The sequence below is a fragment of the Protopterus annectens genome, chromosome 1.part1, assembly GCF_019279795.1.
Source record: "Protopterus annectens isolate FY-2018-M chromosome 1.part1, PAN1.0, whole genome shotgun sequence".
Taxonomy (NCBI): domain Eukaryota; kingdom Metazoa; phylum Chordata; order Ceratodontiformes; family Protopteridae; genus Protopterus; species Protopterus annectens.
Genome location: NC_056726.1, coordinates 320,268,458 through 320,293,827, shown reverse-complemented (window position 1 = coordinate 320,293,827; position 25,370 = coordinate 320,268,458). Strand labels below are relative to the sequence as shown.

Below are 25,370 nucleotides of genomic sequence, written 5' to 3'. Positions count from 1 at the left end.
TTATTGTTTGCTGGTAAATATATGAGGAAGTTTTTGCAAGGCAAATTTGGGGGTGGGACAGACAGAAGGCATACATTTTGCAATGTAGAATGTAAGAGGTGTATATGATCCAGTTAAAAAAAGGTGAGCATCTTGAAGAAACTAGAGAATGTACAGGGAATAGGAATGGTACCAAAAACAAAATTAAAAATACAAGATGGGCACAAATTGCTGTTTAAAAACAAAGAAGCTCCATGAATCAGGCTCAAACACTGATAAACAATTTAATGAAGCGCTTTTCATCACCTTCAATGAGGCAACTTCTTCATATAATCTGAAGAAGTTGCCTCATTGAAGGTGACGAAAAGTGCTTCATTAAATTGTTTATCAGTGTTTGAGCCTGATTCACGGAGCTTCTTTGTTTTTTGACAAATTGCTGTTTAAACAGTTCTGAAGAGTAGAGGTGAATCACAGAAGTTGGAGGATGATTAGTGGTGTTGCTGTACGTTAAAGGGGTCTAGTGGTAATACAGCTAAGGGTAGAAAGGAGACGAAATGGCAGATAATGGATAAGATGAAGGAAAGGAATAAAAGAAAGAGAATGTATTTATTTTATTTAATTTGTTAACCAGGGTAGAGCACTGATCTCCATGGACCTTTTTTCGAATCAGCCTGGGAATGCTGTGTGACATGCTCAGTGTCACACAGTTAGACACTGGTGGCTGAGGGAATCAAACTGTAGACCTCAGGAAACAGCTCATTAGCAGCCCCTTAATCCTTTATGCCAGCTGCCAGACTGTATCCCAGTTGTGAAGAAAAAGATTTTCTACTGAGTTTGTTTGATAAATGGGACAAATAGGGGATCAAGGGTGATGATTACTAGAACTATTAAGCATAGAGCTGAATTGCTCTGGGGCTACGTAATAATGAAGTGGGCACATGCTTGGTCGTGCACCATCATGGCATCTGCCAAATCCACCACTGACCTCCTCCCCAAAAAGAAAACATGTTGAAAGAAGCTCCTAAAAGACAAATGCACATTGGGAAGCAGACAACAGTCCACTATTGTCAGAAGGTCTCTTTAGGCTTGTGGGGGTTGATATTGGTAAGATACTTTTGTAACCCCCCCATACCCAGCCTCTGTTGTTTATGAAGTCTCTGGCATGACTCTTACTGAGACTGTCACACTTTCATGTAATGATAATGACACATCCTCACACTTCGAATCCATTCTGACATCGGTCAGTCCTGAGACCCTCCACCGGCCTTGAGTTTGAAACTTGTAATCTAGTTAGTGAAGTGGAAGTTGGTGTTTCAGTAGTATTTGTATGTCAGAGTGTTAGTGTGGTTGAAAAGAGGTTGTGGCTATTTGCCCACAACTTGAGTCCTTCAAGTTGGTCTTTATTTCAGTACATATGGCTACACATATATCAACAAGATTGCCTCAGCTTGCTGTAGATAGACCCTATGTCCTGTCCACCTTCCAGACATTTTTTCAGGATCTCTTCAGGTTGGCCGAAGATTTTATGGAGCTTTTGAAATCTAGGCAGCCTTTCTCTGATTTAATATTAGTGTCTGTATTTGCTTCTTAGAAGAGAAAAAGAGAGCTTTCACCCTACGAAGATTCTGATTTCTCTGACTCAGAGGTGGATGAATTGACCTATATGGACCAAACATCTCCTGTTCTCTTAATGACACCCTATCCTCTGCTTTACTTTCGGGGGATGTCTTATCTAGGGAACACCCTTCATTGACTGAGGAAATCTTCAAATAGAACTAAAGAATTCTCCTGGGTGAGGGACAGAAAATTTTGTAGGCCTGTCTAACTGAGCCATTAGCCATTCTTGAAGTCTTAGAAGTACTGTAGCATACATTTACTAATGCATCTTTGGAGATAGATTCCAATCCAACTACTTGTAGTAATTTGGACTACTCTTACAGGGTGCATGACTTCCATATGTGCCTCAGTGAAAATCCTTTGGTCAGTCCAGCTGTGGTGTCAATGGATTCCAGTAAGTAAACTGTTATGACTCCAACCAGGAATGCCCTTTCCAGTGACAGGCAAAGTAAAATGTTTGATCTTGGAGGAAGGCACACATCACTGTTACCTCAGCTTTTATGGCCGTTAACTGCCAGATGTACATGATGAAGCATCAGAAATACCTCCTTACTCACCTGAAAGTAAAGGCAGAAAGGATAAATGATAAGGAACTGAAAGGAGAGACTTCTGAGCTGTACAACTATCTACCTTGACCTCACCAAGGCTTTTGATACATAAGCAAGACTCTGGTATTGTTGACAACTCTCAGAACTAGGCATAAACGACTACAGAACTTACTGGATTTCCAGATGGCTCACAGATAGGATCCAAGAAGTCAGGATCACTGAGTCTGCCTCCACCAAGAGACTGGTCACCAGCCTCCAGGGCTCCATGTTGGGCCCACACCCGTTTGGCATCTACTTCTCGAAAGGCCTCTGGCTCACCAAGTTCACAGATGACTGTAAGTTGGGAGCGATCATAGATTCCTCCAATGCCAACATCCTGCAAGAGGGTCTAACGCAAACAAATGACTGGTGCAGAAGCCACTGATTAAAATTCAGTGCAAAGAAGTGCATTATAGCGCCTTTTGGGAAATTATCCACCCAAGCCAATTACTTCATTGATAAAACAGCCCTAAGAATTGACCCTTTAGTTAGGGATCTGAGAACATATGCAGACAGGTATCTGGTGTTCGACCAACATGTAACCAAGACAACACGAAAATCATTCTGTGTCACCCAACTCATAAACAATTGTATGGCTTTGATGTCCAAGGAAATAATAGTACCATTCTACTCAGCCCTTATCAGACTCATCACTGAGTATGATGTCCCCCCTGGCACATACCTAAACAGCCACTTACAACAGCTGGAACACCTTCAAAGGTTCCTGATCAGGAGAATCCAGGTTATGAATACCCTGTCTTGCGATATGGAGAGGTGAACTATGCCCAGCATGTAATTCATCCTCAAATACAGCTGTGATGGATTTTTTGCATATCCACAAGACAAACAGCACCAGAAACACTAGATCCAAGGAACCTGACCTTTGTCTGCAACATCAATAGAACTTACAGAAGGGACAGATACATGTCTCAAAGGATCCCAACTCTATGAAATAAGCTCCATTCCCGACCCTATTGAAAATAAATTTTGATCATTGGATGGGAACATTCGCCCCTGGTCTGGCCCTATGTCTCTGATGCATAGAAGTCAACACTAAGCAAAGTAATCCCCAGCTAACTTAACCCCACCCCCACATAACCCTTAGCTACCTTTGTACTAGCATACCCACCATGTAGGAGATGTAGATCCTTTAGTTTAAAGAGTTACACAAAGACTTCTAGAGGTCCCTGTGCATAATAACCATTGTTCATGCTTCACACTATTCACTTCCTTGCACCCCCCCCCCACCCAATAAGGAAGAAAATGTCCTGTATTCTTCTTATGTGCACAAACTACTGTGATTTTACTTAGAATAAAGCAAATGAGAAAAGTTGTTCATTTCTTTTGTAAGGGCAGGAGGATAAGTCAATGAATAAACAGATCATATCAAAATAGCTGGTACACTGTATTTGCTTTTGTTACACTCTTCATGGCAAGACTTACCTTACCTGGACATATCAGGGTCACTGCAGCTGCCAATGCCTTTTTCAGAGGACAGAACATAATCCATCCCAGATGTAGCTGCATGGTAAGCTGTCCATACCCTTTCCTAACATTATAACATGTGTCTTGCATAAAGAGCCAGGGCACAGTTTGCCATAGTCATTTTACAGGGATTGCTATTTCCAAATTCTTCCAAGAACCAGAAACTCATTGGTCCATAAGTTCTGGAAGTTTCCCAAAGAATCATTACTGCAGCAGTGAATCTTATGAAAAACATAGAACAGTTGTGTTGTGTTGTGAACTTGCCATAGTTATATATGTTTGCGTATTCAGTGTTGCAGTACTAGTTCTTTCTTTCCTTCCCTTCTTTTTATTCCTTGAGATTCCATGGGATGGGCTGGGTACCCTAGTAACCAAACCCTCAATGGTCTCTCTCTGCCTTTTCCCTCATCAGGTGCCTCTTCTCCTTTGGGTTGACCTAGAATCTGGAAAGGCAACACTGAGGGTTCTTTGGTTGGAACCCTTTCTTTGGGGACTCTTTCCACCAGGGCAGTCTGTTCTTTGGTACCACTTTCACATTTTGTCAGTCAGAGTAAGAAAGAACTTGATGACACCACTGGACGATATCCCTGTAATACCACTGAATTTCTGATGTTCATATGCAAGAGACTCACCAGGGCCAGAGGGAGAATGTACAGAGCTTCGGAAGTCAGGTCGGCCCTTGGGGTCTTCTGCAGGCAGGAAGTCCCAAAAGTCATTGCTACAACAGTGGGTGTACTCCAACATCTGCTTTTATATTAAGTTCCTAACATTCTGGTGACCTTTGGGTTAGAAGAATTGTTATTTAGTAAAAATGTGGTAACAGGTCAAGGGGAGTGAGATGGTACATGCAATTGTGAATAATTAAAAGACAATGAGAAAGGATAAAATATGTTAGGGGAATGGAGGCAAAATAGGAGCCAGTGTGGCAGCTGTACAGACTAAAAGCATGGCTGTCACATTAGAAGGGACATAATTTGATATAAAGAACTGGCATTGGTGTTTGGTTGAGGGCAGTTGTAAGAAAAAAGACGACCTTTAAATCTAAGTATGGGATATTAGGGGAGGAAACTGAGAAGGAGTATCTGTACTGAGATCTGCAGTTTGAAAACAGAGGTTTACAAAGACCTGTTATTTAGTACTGGCTGAAATTGATCTGTTTATATATTTTTTGCATTGATAGGTTTGTGCTTATAGTTTTGGAATCAGTAAAAAAAACATGATATGCAGTGAAAATGCTCATCTATATATGGTAGACTGTAAATGATTGCCATTGTACTTATAACTTCTGTTTTGTTGGATGAAAGATAAAAAAGTTACTGTATGCATGTTTATTTTATGTATTTGTTAACTAGGGTAGACCACTGGTCCAAGTGGGCTGTTTTCAGACTCAGCACTGGTGCATAGTTATACGAGTACAGAAATTGCATTGAGTGACACATAAGAAATACACAAATTACTGAAATTACATTGAATAACAAATAAATGAAACCAAGGGATAAGGAGTAAAAATCTATAATGCAAATAATAGTGAGTGACAGTATATAACTGATACAAAATTAGACATCTGGGTAAACCCTGCTAATACGGACATATTGGCAAAAGAAAAAAGTTAGTTAACAAATAAGTGTAAGCTGTTACTCTTTTATATGTAGAATTAAAAGATGGTACTTTCTCCCATTTTTGTAAAGGTGGCTGGCTAGATTAATGTCCTTAATTTAAGCTGTAGACAATCCCTGGGATTTATTAACACCTAAACTAAGTGTACACCATTCTACTGATTTTCTTGCAGCCTTAAATATTGAGTGGGATTTATAAAGGTTACCACATCACTTTGTGTAATCTTTCTGAGTGACTAGAAAGCAGAAAAAATGTAATAGGTATTTTTTTGAATACTGATCACGTACACTTAGTGTAGGCATTAATGAGTCTAGTCCAATGGTTTTAAACCAAAGTGCTTAAAAAGGAAGATAAAATAAATAATGAAAATCATTAGTAGGGGTAGTTTTTGCATTTGTACAGTTACTAGCTATTTTTTCGCTTAGCAGGTTTTTAGTTAGAGACAGGAAGCCTGCAGGTGCAAGCAATTAATCTAAAGAGGTCTGAACGGTAATCTACAATGTACAGAGCAATTAATTTTTTTATTACATTGGCAAGCAGTTCACTGAAAAGTAAATGAAGTTCGAAACTGTGGGAAGTGAATGAGATGTCCTTCCATATCACTGTTGTAGTATTCATTACCTGTGGGATCTCCTGTCAAGGACAGCCCAACATCCGGCCAATATGCCAAAGCCTTAATTACCTAGGAGTGTCGTACATCAGACGTATGCTCCCTGTGCAAGTGTGGGGTATAAAGGTGACATACAGACGTTGCCAAACCAAGAACTTTATTGTTGCCGGTCCAAACACCATTATTGCACATCAGTCTGAACTCCCTTCACTTTGCTGGTTATATGAAGCCTATATCTTCAAGATAAGTACCCCATTGGGGTTCCTTTTTTCTTTTTCTTATATTTTTTAGTGGGTTACATGTCACCCAAGAAAGGGAAATTTCAGTGTGGGAGGCAGACTCCCCATAAGGAGCACCATGATAGGTGCCTGTTTCTTTTAGGTACATCTCATGACTACACTCGTTTTCCATCTGTCAGACTTTTGTACCTAAGACTTTACGTTGCCATCTTTCTTCCTTTTCAATTTATCTTGAGAACCATCATCTCAAGCTGTTGGACCAAGTATGATAACAGAATCTGCATGCCCCGAAATACAGCCACTGCTAAGGAAAGCTAAGAAATTTGGGTCTGAGCCTGTTGCTATCAAGCCTCCACTGGGTACCTCTTTTGTAGTACATGAGAACCCAGAGGACAGTCTGCTATTGACATCACTTTCTTCTGCCATGACCTTCTCGGTTGTAGATGGCACTGAACCTGCTTCTCACACATCTTCAGAGGCTTTGCAAATGTCCACCACCGATGTTGAGGGGGAGCCAAAGCTGATTATCTGCAAGGGGCCATAAGGGATTCCTCAGATCCTTTTTAGGGAAGAGGTGCCAGGTACCTTGATTGAATCCAGACAGGGATCAAAACCACCACATTTTTTCAAGGTGGACATCTCTTTGAAAAAAAAAAAACTAAACATATGGTATCTGCTGCCAGGGAACCATAAAGGGAATGTCAGGACCTCTTTTAAGGGTTTTTCAATGCTTTGATGGCATTGAAGCCTGCTGAGAGATTTCGGCTCCTGCACCCCCTTGGTTCTCTAACCCCCAAAAGAGCAAGGGACCCCAAGTCCTCTGATGAGGACTCTGACTCTGATGCTGATTCATTAGCGTACTCTTCTCATTTGCCTTCTCCTTTAGACTATGGGATGGAGGAGGAGGAATCTTATCACTTCTGATTTTCATTTTAAGGAACTATCCTTTTGAGACACAGTGCTAATTATGACAGAACATTTTAAGTGGGGTTGCTTCCAGCTATCTGATGTCCAGAAAGTGTATTATGAGATCATAGGATCACAGGAGGTTACTAGGCTAATGGCCCTAGGGCCCTTACATACCTAGCCAAGTTCTACCCTCATTTCCACAATCAGCCTCTCATGTCAGCGTCCAAGATGGACACAGATTAAGCCCCAGGGGTGAATTTTTGGTTATCCATCTAGTCGTCCAGATTGTGTTTGAAGAAGGCCAATGAGGTACTGTGCTTGACAAGAAGTGGGAGCCTGTTTCAAAGGTGTGGTAACCACTGGGAGACAAATCTATCCCTCCAGCAGGTTCTCTTAATGTCACATACCAGGTTAAGGTCTTTAGTGTAAGTAACCCATTTGACTTGCAGATATGCAGCATTTCCAATAAAGCAGGGTCAGCAATTGTCTTATATGTAAGGCAGACATCACCTGTGAGTAGTCTGTATGAAACAAAATAAAATGACAGTGATTTCAGATGATCCACATAGGGCAGATGCTGAAGACCTTGAATTTTCCTCATGAGGAACCTTTGTGGTTTCTCCAATTGCTGCAGGTGCTTTGTAAAGGTACATACCAAAAGGGACGTTGTACTCAATTATTGGCCTGATGAGGGAAGAGTACAGGAGGTTGTAACTTCTTTTTTTCTGGGGGCAATGCCCTTACATATGAGATGAGCAATATAGAATGCCATTCTTACCACGGTGGAGACATGGTGATCAAAGATAAGATTGCTGTCAGCCTGTGTGCCCAGGTCTCTCACCACTGAGTGTGTACTTAGGGTATTGCTGTTGATGTGGTAGTTAGCAGGAACATCGCTCTTACTGGAAGGGATGATGAATGATACATTTTTTGCATTGAGTTTAAGGCCATGTCTTTGGCACCAGTCATTTATTTGTGTAAGACCCTCTTTTAGGATGGTGACATCATTTGGAGATTCTATGATCGCTCCCAGTTTGCAGTCATCAGCCCACTTTGTCAGCCACAGGCCTTTAGTTTTTGCTCGTACTTCAGAGAAATAGATTCCAAACAGTAGAGGTTCCAGGACTTATCCTTGTCGGACACCACTGGTTGCAGGTCTGCTGTTGGAAGTGGATTCCCCTATTTTGACTATATGTGTTCTATCAGTGAGCCAGTTAGTGACCCATCTAATCATATAAGGGTTGATACCTAGCCGGGTGAGTTTGTCAATGATGCCTGAGTGGGGGATAGTGTCAAACGCCTTGGCTAAGTCTAGGTAGGCTGTATGCGCAGTTATTAGAAATGAACTCTCCTAAACCTTTTGTTGTTTCTCCTGTGCTGGCTGCTATGTTGGATACCTTCTCGGCTGCTTCTCTGTCACCAGACTCCCAGCCTCCTCCTGCTAAGTCACCTGCCAGGTTCTATAAGGTGCCAGATGCTTGCAAGTTATTGTAGAAATGCCCTTCATCTGACCCAGAGGTAATTTCTGTGTCTGTTGATAAGCCTTCTAGGCTGTTAAACTCTTCTAAGCTCCTTCCCTCAGACAAGGACAGTAGAGCTATGGAGAAGATTGGTAAGAAAGTGTACACTTCTGCTACTTTAACCTTTAGGGCTATAAATTACCAGACCCCTGTGACAAGATACGTTTTGTCTGTTCTTTTCCAGACTGGGAAGATTGTGTCTGACTTGTCTGACTCTGAGGGTAAGACCTCAGTTCTTTCTTTACTAGATTCTACTTCTCAAGTTGCCCAGCAATCTATAAAGTGCAGTGGATGCCTCCTTTAGGGCTGCTGCCTCTGGCTTGCTCTATGATGAGGTGCTATTCCTGGGTTTGCCTTCAAGCCTTGCCGGATGCTCCCTTGGATAGCCAAAACTTGTTTTGCAGTGCTGTAGCAGAGTTCTTTAAGATCTTGCAGGATCAGGGTAAGGTCATGAAAGATTTGAAGCACATCTTTGTTTCTCCCATTCCCAAGTTCCAGAGGAACTACCCTAGTAAGACTGCCTTTTTGTGTAGACTGCCTCGACAGTCTGCCAAATGTAAAAAGGCTCCTAGGCGTATATTTTCTGATTCTTCTTCTACTTTCGGCTTTTCCCAGTTAGGGGTCGGTGGAACTTTTTTATAGTGTAGAGTTGCCAGCCCGGTGCTCAACCTTCCACAGAAGGCACACACATGCACTCACACCTAGGGCCAATTTAGAGTATCCAATCCGCCTACAGCATGTCTTTGACATATATTTTCTGATAAGCTTACTTAAACACCTAGATCCCAAAATCAGTCTTTTCTTGACAAGTCTGCAGCCATCTGACTTTCTCCCCTCCCTCTCTTCCTCTTGACCAGGTTCCCTTGTCCCTCAGGTTTTCTGTGTGTCTCCTGGTTTGGCAAAACATCACCACAGCCTCTTGGGTTCTCTCCATTATCAGGTAGGGTTACTTCATGGCCTGGAAAACCCTTCCCTCCATTGCTGGTATCTGTCAACTTCCTGCAGAACAGCTCTCTCATTTTCCAGTAGTATTGCAGGGTTTATTATACCAGGGTGCCATTCAACCAGTTCCTCAGACTGAGAGAGAAGTAGGGTTTTACTCCAGTGTTTCTGGTCCCCAGGAAAGATGCATCTTGGAGACCTGTCCTGGATCTTTTCTTTCTGAACACTTTTCTTAAAGTGCCATCCTTCTGGATGTTTTCTGTTCAGACTCTGTTTCCCCTGTTGCTTCCCCAGGCCTTTCTAGTTTCCTTGAACCTAAAGGACACCTACCTTCAAATTTCTATTCAGGAATTTTTTTGTGTTTCCCTGTTTCTCCCTCTCATTTTCACTTCTCTGCTTTGCCCTTTGGGCTTTCAGTGGCTGCAAGGGTATTCAATATATGCCTAGCTCTAGTGGTGGGCTTTTTCAGTCTTTGAGGCATTCACATATTTCCCTGCTTGGACGACCTCTTGCTTCAAGCCCCTTCCCAAGCCAGAGTAGTGCAGGATCTTCATTTTACCCAGCTTCGATTGCACAGTCTGGGGTTCATAGTCAGCCTTCAGAACAATGTTGGCTCCATCTGAGGATCACATCTTTCTAGGCTGCAGGATCCAAACTGTTCCAGTACTAGTATCTCTTCCTGCAACCAAGGCTCTCTCTCTCATGAATTATTTTTCTCCCTGCTTCCCCTGTTCTGTCTTTTGGCCAGGGAGTTTCTAAAGGCTGTGGGGTTCATGGTTTTTACCATTTCCATGCTTTCCTCGGCCAGGCTTCTCTTGGTTTAATTTCTCCGATTCTTTTAGGTTTCAAATACTAAAGGCTTCTCCCTTTTTAATTTTTCCAAGTCTTTTTGATTTCTAATACCATGATGGGAGTGGACCCCATTCCTAAGTGAAAGTATGATTAAAGTTCTTGAAATTAGTATTGGTTCAGTCTTTGATGTTACCCAGAATTGCTCTTTGCTGCACCCCCAATGTGCCCAGTAATGACTCCTTCTGCAATTCATATGGAGTTACATGTCTGGGTAACATAGCTAAGTATGATTATAAATTCTTTTTTGTAAGACCCATTGTTCCTACTACTACAGGAACTGTCTGAGTAATTTTATGACTTTTATGTCTTTCTCTACATAAGACACTGTAGGCACTGGGTGTAGCAGTTTCAATGACCAATGCCACTTTTGTGTTCTTTTCATGCACTACTTTATCTGGTTTTCTCACATCTGTTTTTTGAACTGTTGGTAATGGGTGATCCCATGTGATATAAACTTCAACATTTTCTATAATGCTTTGAGGCTTATTTTTCCAATGTTTTTCAGCTACTTTACTATTATAATATTTGCACAATCCCCAGTGCAGCAGTCTTGCCACATTATTATGCCTTTCAGTATACAGTCCTGCTGCCATTAGTATCTCACAACCAGCAGCAAGATGTGCTACTGCTTCTAATTCTGTTTTATGAAACCTACATTTGTCTGTTTCTCACACATGTTCAATGGAGTTTGTAAACCAATGTGTATGTAGTCCACTATCTTGTGTCACCAGTATTAACCTTTCATCTTTTGGTTTAAACTCACCTCTCCTTAACAATTCCTGCATTTGATCCTGATTAACATGAGGTTGTACCAAGAGTTTTCTGTACTTGCAGCTATACTTATGCATTTTTCACATTATAGGTTCATAGGTTCATACTAGGCTATCTGCCCTAGGGCATTTATAAGCCTAGCCAGAGTGTGTTTGGCTTTCGACACCCATTTTAAAATAATTTTGCTATGCCCTTTTTCGAGGTTAGTATACTGTGCCTCTGTCTAACAGTGACACAGAAGTGATACCCGGGGTAAACCTACGATCTCCCATCCACTCATCAAGATTCCTCTTGAAGAGAGTCAATGAGGGACTCTGCCTAACCTGGACTGGGATTTTATTCCAGAGTGAAGGGAGCCTCTGGGTTATGAATCTGTCCCTCCAGCATGTCCTATTTATTTCAGTGCTGAGGTTCAAGCCTCTCGAGCGCGTAGCTCGATGGGATTTGGATTTTCTGAGGTGCAGCATGTCCATCAATTCCGGGTTGGACATGGCTTTATATGTCAGGCACAGATCGCCTCTGAGCAGGCAGTATGCCACTGAGTAGAGCTGGAGTTTCTTTAAATATGGCATCTGTTTGAGCCCTTTGATCCTCTTGGTGAGGTACTTTTGGGGTCTTTCCAGTCGCAGGTGTCTGGTAAGGTACATCCCAAAAGGGGCGTTGTACTCAATTATGGGCCTGATGAGGGATGAGTAAAGAGGCACGATGACCTCCCCTGATCTAGATGTGAATCCCTTCATGATTAGGTGGGCTATATAAAATGTTTTTCTAACCACTTTGGCAACGTGGTTGTCAAATGAGAGATTGCTATCAACTTGGGTCCCCAGGTCCCTAATTACTTCTTCTGTATTTAATGGATTACCACCTATGTGGTAATTTGTGGGCACTTTGTTTTTGCCAAAGTGGATGACTATACACTTTTTGGCATTTAGCTTAAGGCCATGGCTCTGGCACCAGTTGTCTGTTTCTATGAGGCCCTTTTGGAGGATGCTTGTGTCGGCTGGAGTGTCGATTGTGGCGCCCAATTTGCAGTCATCTGCAAACTTGGTCAGCTACAGTCCTTCTGTGTTGGCCTGTACCTCCGAGAAATATATACCGAACAAGAGAGGTCCCAGGACTGAGCCTTGTGGGACGCCACTTGTAACTGGTTTGGAGTCTGATATGGCTCCAGCAATTCTAACCATGTGGGTTCTGTCCTTGAGCCAGTTTGCAACCCATCTAGTGACATAGGGGTTTATATTTAAGCTGGTGAGCTTATCTATAATGCTCGAGTGGGGTATTGTATTGAAAGCTTTTGCGAGGTCCATATAGGCTGTGTGGACCACCTTCCCTTGTCAATGGCCTTAGTGACTGTTTCAAAGAAATCAACCAGGTTTAAGAGGCAGGATCTGCCCTTAACAAAGCCAAACTGGGTAGGATCCAGTGTCTGTAGTTCCCCAATATCTTTATTTATGAGGTCCATGATGATCCTTTCCATAGCTTTGCAGACCAAGCTAGTCAGGCTTATGGGGCGATAGTTTCCAGGATCCGTTGAGGCTCCACCTTTGTGGAGAGGGACCACTGTTGCTGTACGCCACTCTTTGGGTACATATCCTGTAGTAAGGCTGAGATTGAACAGTAGTTTTATGTTTGGGTTTAGCTCTTCTTGGAGTTCATGTAGGGCAGCCGGGACACCGTCTGGTCCCATTGATGCTGTGTTTTTGCTTTGGAGAGGGCAGCTCTTACCTGAGCATCTGAGATGTCAGGGGGGGCAGCACTCTGCTGGGATAGATATTTGCCCTTTTGGTGGGAGTTTGCGCTGAACCTGTCAGCTAGGATGTTGGCAATGTCTGTGGGTTCGATGTATTTTTTGTCATTTTGGACTAATTCTGAGCATTTCTGGGAATTCCCACCCAGGTTCCTAACATAACTAAAGAAAGCCTTGTGATTATCCTTAGTGTCCTGTGCAATTTTTCTCTCAAAGCTGGCCTTAGACAATTTTATGAGTGCCCGTAGTTTTTTGCTAATACTGATCAGAGATGCCTTCCCTTTTTGGGATTTTGCTCTATCATGTAGTAGCTTCCTCCTTCTATTGTATAGTGTGTTTATGGCTGGGGTCCACCAGACAGGACGTCTGCCTTTGGAGGATTGGGACTTGGTTTTATTTGGGATTGCATGATCCATGCATTCCTGAAGGTGTTCATAGAGTGCGTTTATAAAGGATTCTGCGGTCTGGGCCGTATCTTCCACAGGCCCGGGGGCTTTGAAGGATTCCACCTCGGTTTTGAGGAGTGTGAAATTTGCATTAGAGAAGTTTTTCACTGTGGTTTTCAGGGCAGGGGGTGGAGTCTGGATGTGAATATCCAATGAAATTAGTTTATGGTCTGATCTTATCAATGAGAGATACACTTCTGGTCTGGAGCATAGAGTCCCCATGTTGGTGATGATCAGGTCCAGTATGTTTTCCCCTCTTGTGGGAGTGGTAACAAGTTGTTCCATAACATTTGAGTTTATAAATTCTAGGAACCTTTGGGCTAGGGTGTTGGAGCTAGAGTAATGCTCCCAGTCTATGTTTGGGTAGTTGAAGTCGCCCAATATAATGGTGTTTGGACTTGCCTTCTCATCTGATCCTTCACCTTATATTCTTTCTTTTGTTTTTTGGCACATTCAGTTGCTTTTCTCCCATGAGAAAATTTTCAGTGGTATCTCAGATCATGGCACCAACATTGCCATCTGCTTGACTATCTGGTTCCTCTAATCCCTTGTTTCAAACTGGAGTGTCACTGCTGAGTCCAACAGATATCTGTCAGTCTGGGTGTTCCCTTTCAACATCCTCAGCCATCCCAAGAACTGTTAATGGAAGCCTCAGAGCTGGGGTTGGGAGCCACTTCAGGGGACCCTAAAGAGGCCATTGGTTCCCCTCAACAGAGGGTAGATCCCATCAACATCAAGGAAATTAGGGCTCTCATTTTGGCTCTTCAAGCTTTCCTGTTGCTGTGTGTGTCAGGTCCCTTGATGATTTTTACAGACAACACCACAGTGATGTGGTACATAAATAAGCAAGGGGACATGAAGTCTTACTTTCTTTGCAAACTAGCCCTTTAAGCCTGGAAATACCCATCAACATGTAGGTGACACTACAGGTGGTCTACATACCTTCTGAGTACAATCTTGTGTCAGATTCTCTCAGCAGGTCCAGGACACACAGCCATATAAATGGCCTCTTCACAGAGGTGTGTTTCTGGACATAGTTCATTGTTGGGGTATTCCTCATCTAGATAGCTTTGCTTTCCCACTGAGCATACATCTCCTTAGACTCCCAAATCCTTTGGCTTGGAAAGTGGACACCATGTTTTTCTTGGGAGGGGATGTTCCTTTATGCCTTTCCTTCCCTTCCTCTTCTTTCCAAGGTCCTTCACAAGATCAGGAAGGATATTCCAAAAATTATGTTGGTGACTCCCTTTTGGCCCAGAGAGTACTGGTTCCCCCTCTTATTCCATTTGGCCAAGGGCAGTCATCACACATTACCTTACTGCATGGACCTTCTCACGCAGGACAGCAGATCTCTTCTCCACTCTCACTTGTTCACTCTTCAGCTGACATTTTGGGTGACAGTTTTTTTTTTTTATTCTTTTCTGACACCAGTTTTCTGAGGACATGCTTAGGGTCCTGTAGGAGGCCAGGAAACCCAATACCAGGAAATCATACATGTCCAAATGGAAGATATTTTCTGTCTGGTGTCTTAAATATCACTAAGATTCGTTTTTAGTGGGGGTCCCCTTAGTTCTTTCCTACCTGTATGAACTGCTTCATGTTGGCATATTCTTAAGTCAAAGCTCACTTGTTAGCCATTTCTTCCCATCTGCCACTTACTCCTCCTTTGGCCTCTAGATTTGAGGTCAAGCAGTTTCTAAAAGGCATCCTTCATATCAGAGCACAAGAAAGCCCATTCCAACTTCTTGGGATCTTAATTTTGTCCTTGAAAAACGGACTCATGTTCCTTTTGAGCCTGCTGTCTCTTCATTGCAACACTACACCTGGAAAACTGTTTTGTTGGTTGCTTTAACCTCTATCAAAAGGTTATCTGAACTCCAGACTTCGATGGCAGTTCCTCATTTTTTTGTTTTCATAGAGACAGGGTGTCTCTTCGTACAAATCCTTATTTTTTATGCCCAAGGTGGTTAATGAGCTGTGTCTTACAGTCTATCCAGCTTCCTTTTTTCCATTCTCCACAATCTTTTAGGAAGACGATTCTTCATACTTTGGACTTGTATAGACGGTTCAGATATTATTTAGGTAAAACAAAGGCCTTTCATAAATCTAATCAGCTTTTTGTTTATTTTCGTACCAGGACTTTAGGTTTGGCAGTTTCTCCTCCTGGATTTCCATGGCCATTTATTTTTGTTATTCTTTTCATGGCAAACTGTTTTCTGATTCAGTTAAAGCTTATTCAACTGGCGCAGTAGCTTCCTTCAAGAGTTTTGATACTATCTCCATCCTTGCAGCAGCAACTCGGTTTTCAGTTCACATGTTCACTAAACATTATATATATGTATATTGGATGTCATTTCCTGAGGCAGGGCAGGTTTTGCCAAGGCTATACTGGGTGGGTTTATGGAAGGCTCCAGTGATATAGAAGGATATAGTATAGTTGTGTAAAATCTCACCATAACAGTAGATGTCCTACTTTTCACTGTTGCAATATTCACCCCCCCCCCACATTCATTTTTCTCCTTGTCCATGTTGGCATTTTCCTTCTGGCCAAGAGATTCTTCTGCTTCTCCTCCTTACATTTTCTAGATATACATATTCTCCTTTCCACTGGGGGCCCTAGTTCCCCTGGGGTACTTTAGTTCTGGTTTGGGAGTGTTTCTATGGCACCTTTATGCTCACCTCTTGCACAAGGAGCATGCATCTGATGTATGATGTTCCTAGGTAATTAAGGCTTTGGTATACTGACTGGATGTTGGGCTGTCCTTATCAGCAGATCCCAGAGATGATTAATAATACAGTAGTGAAAAGAAGGATATCTATTGTTATGGTAAGATTTTATTTAACTGTACTTTATACAAGTAATTGCTTCCCCAGCAACTTTAGAATTTCAGTGCGTTGAATATAGCAGTGCATAATTTCATTTATTTAGAGATAGTCTGTGCACTATTTCTTAAGGCTAAAAGCTGATATTTACTGAAAGTATACAAGCTCTTTTTCACACTTAGGAGAAAAACAAAAGTAAGATAAGAAAAAATAGCAATCAATGTCATTGTGAACACAGACTCTTAACTTGCACTTCAGCATGCTTAACCTTAACTTTAGAATAGATAAGACTGGTGGGAGCAGCTGTCAGTTTGGAGTAACTGCTCCTACTTTGGTGGTAAGCTACCTTTTCAGGATGTGTACATAGCTTTGTGTGTTTGTTGTCGTTATAAAGGGGATGGGGGTTGAAAATATTTTTAATGTTTTGTTTCTGAGTAGTTTTATTGAAGCAAAGAGTCTGGGAAAATGTAATATATATTCAAAAAGAAATAAGAAGCAGCAACTGCATACGTGATCAGCCTGTCAAGTATTAGTTTGTGCATGCAAGCTACATGTTGAATATATATATATTCAAAAGAAATGTAATATATAATAGATGGGAGTAGTAGTTTATTATTAGAATGTCTGCTCTGTCTGTATTAACATGGAATGTAAACAGCTTTATTCTTATAGACAAAATGCAAAGATATTGCATTATATTAAGAAGTCACCATTATCAGTCCCCTTTATCACATTTTTACATGGGGTTGGGGTGTCACACCAACATTAGCGTGACCAAATAACATAGCGGCAGTATTTGTGCTACCAGTTGGCTGTATTAAAAAGTGTATGGTGCAAATAATAAAGGTGCAAAAGACACATTTGGATAGAAATTAGCATGTCAGTTTGAGAAAGAAGGGATTTAGGGTTTGCATTCAGCAGAATATCAGGCACAACGGAAAAGTGAAGTAATAATATTGATTGTGAGTAGGACTCCAGTAGCGATAGAAGAGGGAAAAATAGACAATGTTGGCATTTTTGTAATAGGGTTTATTGGCAGGGGAAGAAGGTTACAGACAGTAATTGTTTTTACCTGACACCTGTTTGCATAAGGGATTTCATCTAAATCCAATGAAGTTCTTCAGTATTCTGCATTAACTAGACATGTTTTCAAGTACAATGCCCCTTTTGAGATGTATCTTAACCAGGCATTTCAGATGATTGGAAAGACCCCAGAAGTTTGTAGCTAACGGGATAAGAAACTTAAAATGAACTTCCAGGAAAGTTTGCAAACACTGTCCCTTTATTCAGTCTCATATAAACTCCTTAGGGGCAATCTGAGGTTTACCTTTTGGGCCTTTAGGGATCCAGTAGTCTAAGATGTCATATCTCCACAAATCAAACCATCCCATTTACTTGCTTCAGCAATAGATATGGTGGAGAGACAGATTTGTCATGCAATGCTTACCCCTTTTTTTTGGAAAATGCTTCTACTCCAAATCAAACAATGCAACAGACTTTCTCCTTTTAAAAAGGATTTAGACTACTGAATGAGTATCCACAAATACATCACTGGTATGACTGGCCTATTACTTGAAAAAGGAGGTTAGGACTAAGGGTGGATGTTTGCAAGCTGTAAATGACAATTGAGCCTCATTACTTTTTATATTCTGTGATTCTGCAGTTTATATTCCACCTAAAACTAGTGTTATTTAGTTTAGAAGAATTCCATTAGAAATAATTAACTTTCATTAGAAAATAATATTATGGGTGGAGACTGGAATTTTATTTGCAATAGTGAGGAAGTATCAAGGGACCCAGAAGGGAAAATATAACAAAAGTAGGTAGATTTATGAAAAAAATATATGAGAATATTTGTTTGAAAGATGCAAATTCAGTAACAGGAACTAAAACTTTACGTGTTATTCCCCAAGATACAATAACTGGGGTAGACTGAATAGAAATTATAATTCACTGGAGATTGTGTATTTAATGAAAGTGTTGAGACCCATCAAGCAACAGTATCAGATCATTCATTAATACAATCTAAGATATAGATGCAAGATAGAGATGCAAAGATGAGACGCTGGCACTGCATTCATCATATTGATCACTGATGCAGTAGCCTTAGCTATATGGATTATATCCTGCCAAGGATGTAACAGCTGGCCAGCTTTCAAAGCATCAGGGCATCTTGCATGTACCTAAACCAAAAAAAAAAAAGATAGGTGTGGTCACCAAGCCCTTCAGAGCTTTCCTGCCGCTAAAGAATATAATTCTTTGAGTCTTTCAAGGATCCAAGATCCGCTTGTGCTGTTCTTTTGCTGAGTAGAAAAAGTTTCCTTTGGGGGGGGACTTACTTTTCTAAATCCTCTAAGAGATTCTCTAACCCCTCATCCAATGTTGGTTAAAAAAAAGAAAAAAAAAAAAGAAAACCTCAACAAAATGCAGGTAAACTGACATTTAAGAAGAAATGGCAAAGAGGTTCCAAAAAGGATTCTGAAACCTCCCAAAACCAAGGGCAGTCCATGACATTTTTAAGGGACTTGACCCCACTTCCCAGCCTGGCAGCCCCTCTTCTCTTCCAGAAAGTCTGAATCCCCACATTTTCTTTGTCAACAGATAGTTTTAGTCAAATGGGTTTTGAAGATCATTTATCAAGGTTACAGACTGCATATGAAGAAATTGCGCCTTTAAGGGTGGTAATCCATCATCCACCAAACCATACTAGATTACATATTCCCATCTGTCCTTCATCACATGCTGTCCCAGGGAGTGAAGGGACCAGTTCCTCCTTCCCAGGTTGGAAAAGGTTTATATTCAAGGGTATTTTTATTGGCAAAGAAAGAAAATATTTGGAGACCAGTTCTGGCTTCCATAACCTGTTTGTAATGGTGCCCGAGTTCAAAATGCTGTCACTTCATAACCTGTTACATCTTCTTCCTCATTCAAAGTTTGTGGGTTCACTATATTTAAAAAATACTTACCATCACATCCCTATACATACAGACTTCAGGTATTTCTTAAGGTGCTGTATGTCTAGATAACATTAATGGTTCTATGCTTTACCCCTTGGACTAGCCACTGCGCCAAGAGTGTTCATAATGTGTCTAGCTCCAGTTCTAGCTCATTGCAGGCTACAGAATATCCACATTTTCCATATTTAGATTACTTGTTTATTTTTGCAGTGTCTTTTTCAAAGTGCCAGAAATCTCTGACATAGATGAGAAGTCTCAGATATAAGCTGGGATTCCAAAAGAACATTCAAAAGTCTTTTTCGTCTCCTTCAGAAAGGATTGTGTTCGTGGGATTTCAGCTAGTCTCCTCAGTTCAAATAGTTTTTCTTCCCCAGGATAAAAAAAGATCTGTATCCATCTCTATTTCTAAGGTTTTCCACTCAGACTCCAGCCACTGTGAGGGAATACCTCAGGATTTTGGGTCTTATGAGATGCCTGCTTCTCATGATACCCCTGGCTAGACTCCATATGAAAAAGGTACAGTGTTGTTAAAAGTCTCTTTGGTCCCAACTCCAACATCCTTTGTCCATAGGTTGGTACTAGGCTATCAGCCCTAAGGCCTATACAAGCCTAGCCACAACAATTCCTGGGCTATTTCTTCCCACAATATTTACTTCCCTGGACCCATGTCTAGCAGGGCAACTTGACGTGATCCCTGGAGTGAATTTCCTATCACCAATCCAGTCGTCAAGATTCCTTTTGAAGAGGGCCAAAGAGGCACTCTGCTTGACATGTATGGGCAGTCTGTTCCATAGTCTGGGGAGTCTCTGGGTTAGGAACCTATCCCTCCAGCATGTTTTGTTCATTGTGATGACAAGGTTTAGATCCCTGGAGCGTGTGGCTCTGAGGGATTGGGATTTCTTTAAGTGTAGCATGTCCAACAGCTCTGGGTTTGACATGGCCTTGTATGTTAAGCAGAGATCACATCTGAGTAGACGATATGTGACAGAATATAGCAGGAGTTTTTTAGACGGTCAGCATAGGGCATCTGCTTTAGGCCTATGATTCTTTTAGTGAGGTATTTCTGCGGCCTTTCCAGTTGTTGCAGATGTCTTGAGAGGTACATACCAAACAGGGCATTGTATTCTATAATGGGTCTAAAGAGGGATGAGTACAGTGGGACAATGACCTCCTTTTTTTCTGGATGAAAAGCCCTTAGCGATGAGGTGTGCCACATAGAAGGATTTCCTGACTGTTGTGGCGATGTGGTTATCGAAGGTGAGACCACTGTCCACCTGTGTCCCTAAGTCTCTTATCACACTTTTGGTGTTTAGTGTACTGCCACCTATATGGTAATTCACGGGTACATGTTTATTCCCAAAGGGGATAACTATGCATTTCTTGGCATTGAGCTTGAGCCCATGGCTCTGGCACCAAGCATCTGTTTCTGTAAGACCCTTTTGTAGAATATCCACATCATTTGGGGATTCAGTAATTGCTCCCAGTTTGCAGCCATCTGCAAACTTTGTAAGCCAGAGTCCATTAGTGTTGGCCTGTACTTCAGAGAAGTAGATACCAAAGAAGAGCAGTCCCAGGACTGAACCCTGAGGTACTCCACTTGTCTGGAGCTGGATTTGGAGTCAGCTACTTTTACAGTGGGTACTGTCAGTAAGCCAGTTGGCAACCCATCGAGTAATGAAGAGATTAATGCCCAGCTTAGTAAGTTTATCTATGATTCCAGAGTGGGGGATAGTGTCGAAGGCCTTGGCGAGGTCCAGATAGGTGTCCACAGCTCTGGAAACTGATTTGAAGAAGTCAGTCAGTTTCAGGAGACAAGATTGGCCCTTCATGAACCCAAACTGGGTGGTGTCCAGTATTTGAAGGTTGCCAATGTCTTTGTTTATAAGTTCCATGACCTTGCAGATCAGGCTTATCAGACTGATGGGGTGGTAGTTCCCAGGATCCAAGGTGGATCTTCCCTTGTCGAGTGGGATAACTATAGCTGTGCACCACTCGGGGGACAAAGCCTGAGATGAGGCTATGATTAAACATGACACTTAGGTGAGGTGCTAGTTCATTTTGTAGTTCATGTAGTACACAGCCTGGAATGTCGTCTGGTCCCATGGATGCTGTATTCTTAGCTTTGGACAGTGCGTTTTTTTACCTGTGTGGCCGTTATTACCGGAATTTGGCAATCGTTCAGTATTGAGATGGGCACTTTAGGGAGTGAGAGGGGGGTGAAGTTGGCACTGAATCGATCTGCCAGGATATTGGCAATATCCCTCAGACCAGTATATTTAATGCCATTCTGTTGTAGCTCAGAGCAGATCTGAGCATTGTCATTTAGATTCTTGACATAGCTATAGAATGCCGTGTGGTTGTCTTTGGAATCTTTGGCAATTTTTTTTTCATAACTAGCTTTGGAGGATTTTATGAGGGATCTCAGCTTCTTACTGAGGCTGGTAAGGGAGTTTTTTGGATCCTGGGATTATCCTCTTTTCTGCAACAGTTTCTTCCTTTTTTTTGTAAAGTTTGTTTATGGCAGGGGACCACCAGATTGGCTTCCTTTTTTTGGAGGAGAGCGTTTTGGTTCTATTTGGGATGGCACGATTCATATACCAGTACTGGAGTTTGTCAGAAGGTAAATCACATGGTGGAGATCCTTAGATCTAGGTCTCCCCTTCTCCCTTCCTATTTCAAAGCAGTCAGTCACTGCAGACACCTTGGACTTTGCTTGGGGAACAGTTTTAGGAGTGGTAAAAGTACAAGGTGTGTGGGACAAAAGGGCAGATGCAAGTACTTAAATATAAAAGAGATGCTTGCTCTGATAAAGGCACTCAACTCTCTGAATCATCTTAGGTCCACAGGACCTCTTCATTTTGTTACAGATGGTACCACAGTCATGTGGTACATTAACAATGAAGGAGGGACCAGGGTATATCCCCTTTTGCAGGCTAGCCATGTTGGCTTGGGATATATCTTCATAGCACAATCTCAGTCTACAGGCATTTTACATTCCTTAAAAGCAAAACTGTGTGGCAGACAAGTTGGGCAGGACAGGGGCAGACCCTCCTGAATTGAATTTAGATCAGGGCGTCCTCCAAAATTTGATCCATCTGTGGGGAGTTCCACAAGTAGACCTATTTACTTCCTTTCTGAACAATCAACTGACAAGATTCTGCTCCAGGACTCAATGCAAGAAGGCCTGGAAGACAAATGCCTTTTCTTTACCTTGGACAGGAATGTTCCTGTATGCTTTTCCACTTTTGGTCTGATACTTCTGAAGATTCAGAAGGAATCTCCCAGTATCAGTGTGATGACTCCCTTCTGGCCCAGGCAACAGTGGTTCTCCCTTCATTTGGAAATGGACATGGCTAGTTACCACAAGCTTCCTCACAGACTGGATCTACTCACACAGGATCATTGGTGTTTGTTACATCCCAGCCGCAATCAACTGTAATTGTCTGCCTGGATAGTAGGGTCTTAATTCCCTTTAGTCACCTGTTTACTGAGGTTGAGCAGCAGGTACTAACAGAGGGAACAGAGGCAAGAAAGCCTGCTACTAGAAAATTATATCTTAGTAACTGGGAAAGGTTTTCTACTTGGTGTCAACAACATAACCATGGAGAACAGGAAATTCATCCCTGATTTAGTACCTATATCTCTAATGGACATAGGCAGCCTGTAAATGATTCACCTCCCAGGCCCCTTCTTGTAAATGTTTCATCTCCTAAGCCCTTGCTTACTCTTATCAAGGGTACCAGAACTTGTCAAAGATGCATAGCTAGGCTTAAAAAGGAACTTGGTCATTAGCCTACTACACACCTACGAACCTATACCTAGCATCCATTCAGGGCTAGTTGTTGTCTGGTTTTGCAATATTTGTGTGAGGTGTTATCCTATGGCCTTTCTTACTCCTCCATCACAGCTCATTTATTGGCCATTTCAGCATATCTGCCTATGGATCCTCCTCTTTCATTGCATTCTCATTTCAGAATGTTTTGGAAAGGGATTTTGCATAAGAGCCCTCTAAGAAAAACAGTGGCCCTCTTTGGGATATTAATTTTGTGTTAGAAAAGCTAACACTTGCTCTGTTTGAACCAGCTAACCTGGCTGACTTGAGGCTCTTAACATGGAAAACAGTTTTAGTAATTGCTCTGACTTCTGCATGAAGGGTATTTGAGCTGCAAACTCTAATGGTGAATCAATTTTCTGTCATTTTTCATAGGTACAGCAATTCTTTGATAACTAATCCTTCTTATATGCCTAAAGTGGTATCCAAGTTTGCTTTAAGCCAAGCTATGCAACTTCCCATTTTCTTTCTTGGAACTAAAAATGAGGGATAAAGAATACTGCATACCTTGGATGTCCACAGACAACTCTGGTATTATTGTGACAAAACTAAGTCTTTCAGATCTTCACATTAGTTGTTCATTTCTTATGAATGTAAAAAGAAGGGGCAACTTTTGTCAAAGAAGACTGTTTTCAAATGGTTGTCTAAGGTTATTAAAGTTTTTTTTAGAAAGGTTGGATTCTAGAAGTATTCTAGAAGCTGCTGCTTGGTCTTGTGCACATGCTTTTACAAAGCACTGTAAGCTTGATTCCTTCTCTGGGTCTAGATCAGGCTTTGCTAGGACCATTCTCCAGACACTTCTAGACAAATTTCCTTTGAACTTCCAAATGTAGTAAGCTGGGGCAATCTATCCAGCAGTGATCAATTTAATGAGCACTGTACAGTTGGGTAAGTAAATTAAACATAACAGTAGATGTTCTAATGATCTTTGCTACAGCAGCTGCTCCCTCCCTCCACCTCCAGTGTTTTTGGTGTGTTGTTTAAAGGTTCATAGGTTGGTGCTAGGCTATCGGCCCTAGGGCCTATACAAGCCTAGCCATAACAATTCCCTGGCTATTTCTTCCCACAGTATTTACTTCCCTGGACTTCTGTCTAGCGCGGCGACTGACGTGATCCCCGGGGTGAATTTCCTATCTCCCATCCAATCATCAAGATTCCTTTTGAAGAGGGCCAAAGAGGTGTATATACTTATTTTTTCTTGTTGGCAGCATTGTCCTTTCAGGGTTCAGCCTTCCTGTCTCTGTTGACTTGAAAGCACTGAAGGGCATTTTGCCTAAGGCCATCTTTTTAGTCGGCTCAGCTTGAGCTGATTAACAATTTGGGCTCATGAAAGGTGCCCTTAAGCTTTGGAAGCTGGCTGGTTGTTATATCTTTGGCATATAACCAATATAGCCAAGGCTACTGCAACAGTGATCATTCAAACATTTACTGTCATGGTAGATAAACTGTATATTATAGCCGCAGTAGTACAGCGGTAGCATTGTTGCCTCACAGCAAGAGGTTCTCCTGTTTGATTCTCGGCTGGAATGCCTTCTGTGTGGAGTCTGCATGTCCTCCCCATGGTCGAGTGGCCTCCGAAAGACATGTGTGAATAGGCGTGCGTTCGCTGAAGGCTGGGCGTCGGGCTGGCAACTCAGCATCATAAAAATCTACTGCCAATCATTAGTGGACCGGAGTTCCACTGTGGCAACCCCTAACCGAGCAAAGCCGAAAAGACAACAACAACTGTATTTTACTGGCTTATCTGTTTTAAAAAAAGAGAGGAATTTAAGGAATGAGTAGTGGAAATAATTTGTGAACTATTAGGGAAGATAGAAATTATTTCTGAAGGGATAAATACTAAGTTGGATAACATGAAATAGAGCAGGGGTCAGCAACCTTTTAGTGGTGTTGCACCAAAGTAATGTTGCAAAGTCGGTCAGCATGCCAAAAGTTCCAGGATTGCCAAGCCACCAAAAAAAAGGATTTTTTCTATCACACCGAAGCACATTAACTTGATCTTGTATTAACATATTTCCAATACATGATTAAAGAACTATTCTTCTCATGTTGCGTATTCAATATTTTAATATATATATATATATATATATATATATATATATATATATATATATACATATATTTATATATATATATATATATATATATAAACAAATACAAACACTATGTTTTGAAAAATTTAAGTTCTGAGCACATTTTGAAAATTTTAAATTGTCAAATGTATATTTTAAGAAAGTCAAAGAGATGGAACAAAACTATTAAATAAAATAAAACAAATATAAAACACGTTATTAATATTTTTAATATGAGTAATTATTGATTATTATTGATCTCAGTCATTAATCATTTAATGTTTCCCTTGCCTTTGCTTCTCCTTGGTTAATTGTTCAATATCAGGTGTGTATTTGGTCACTGTCAGCTTCACACAGGCTTCTGA

General features: G+C 41.4%; 1 protein-coding gene across 2 annotated transcripts in view; it reads left to right on the top strand.

Moving 5' to 3' along the window:
- Positions 1–25,370, top strand: part of WDR7 (WD repeat domain 7) — a 3,592,087-nt gene that overhangs the window by 1,706,565 nt on the left and 1,860,152 nt on the right. The gene's annotated exons all lie outside the window — the stretch shown is intronic.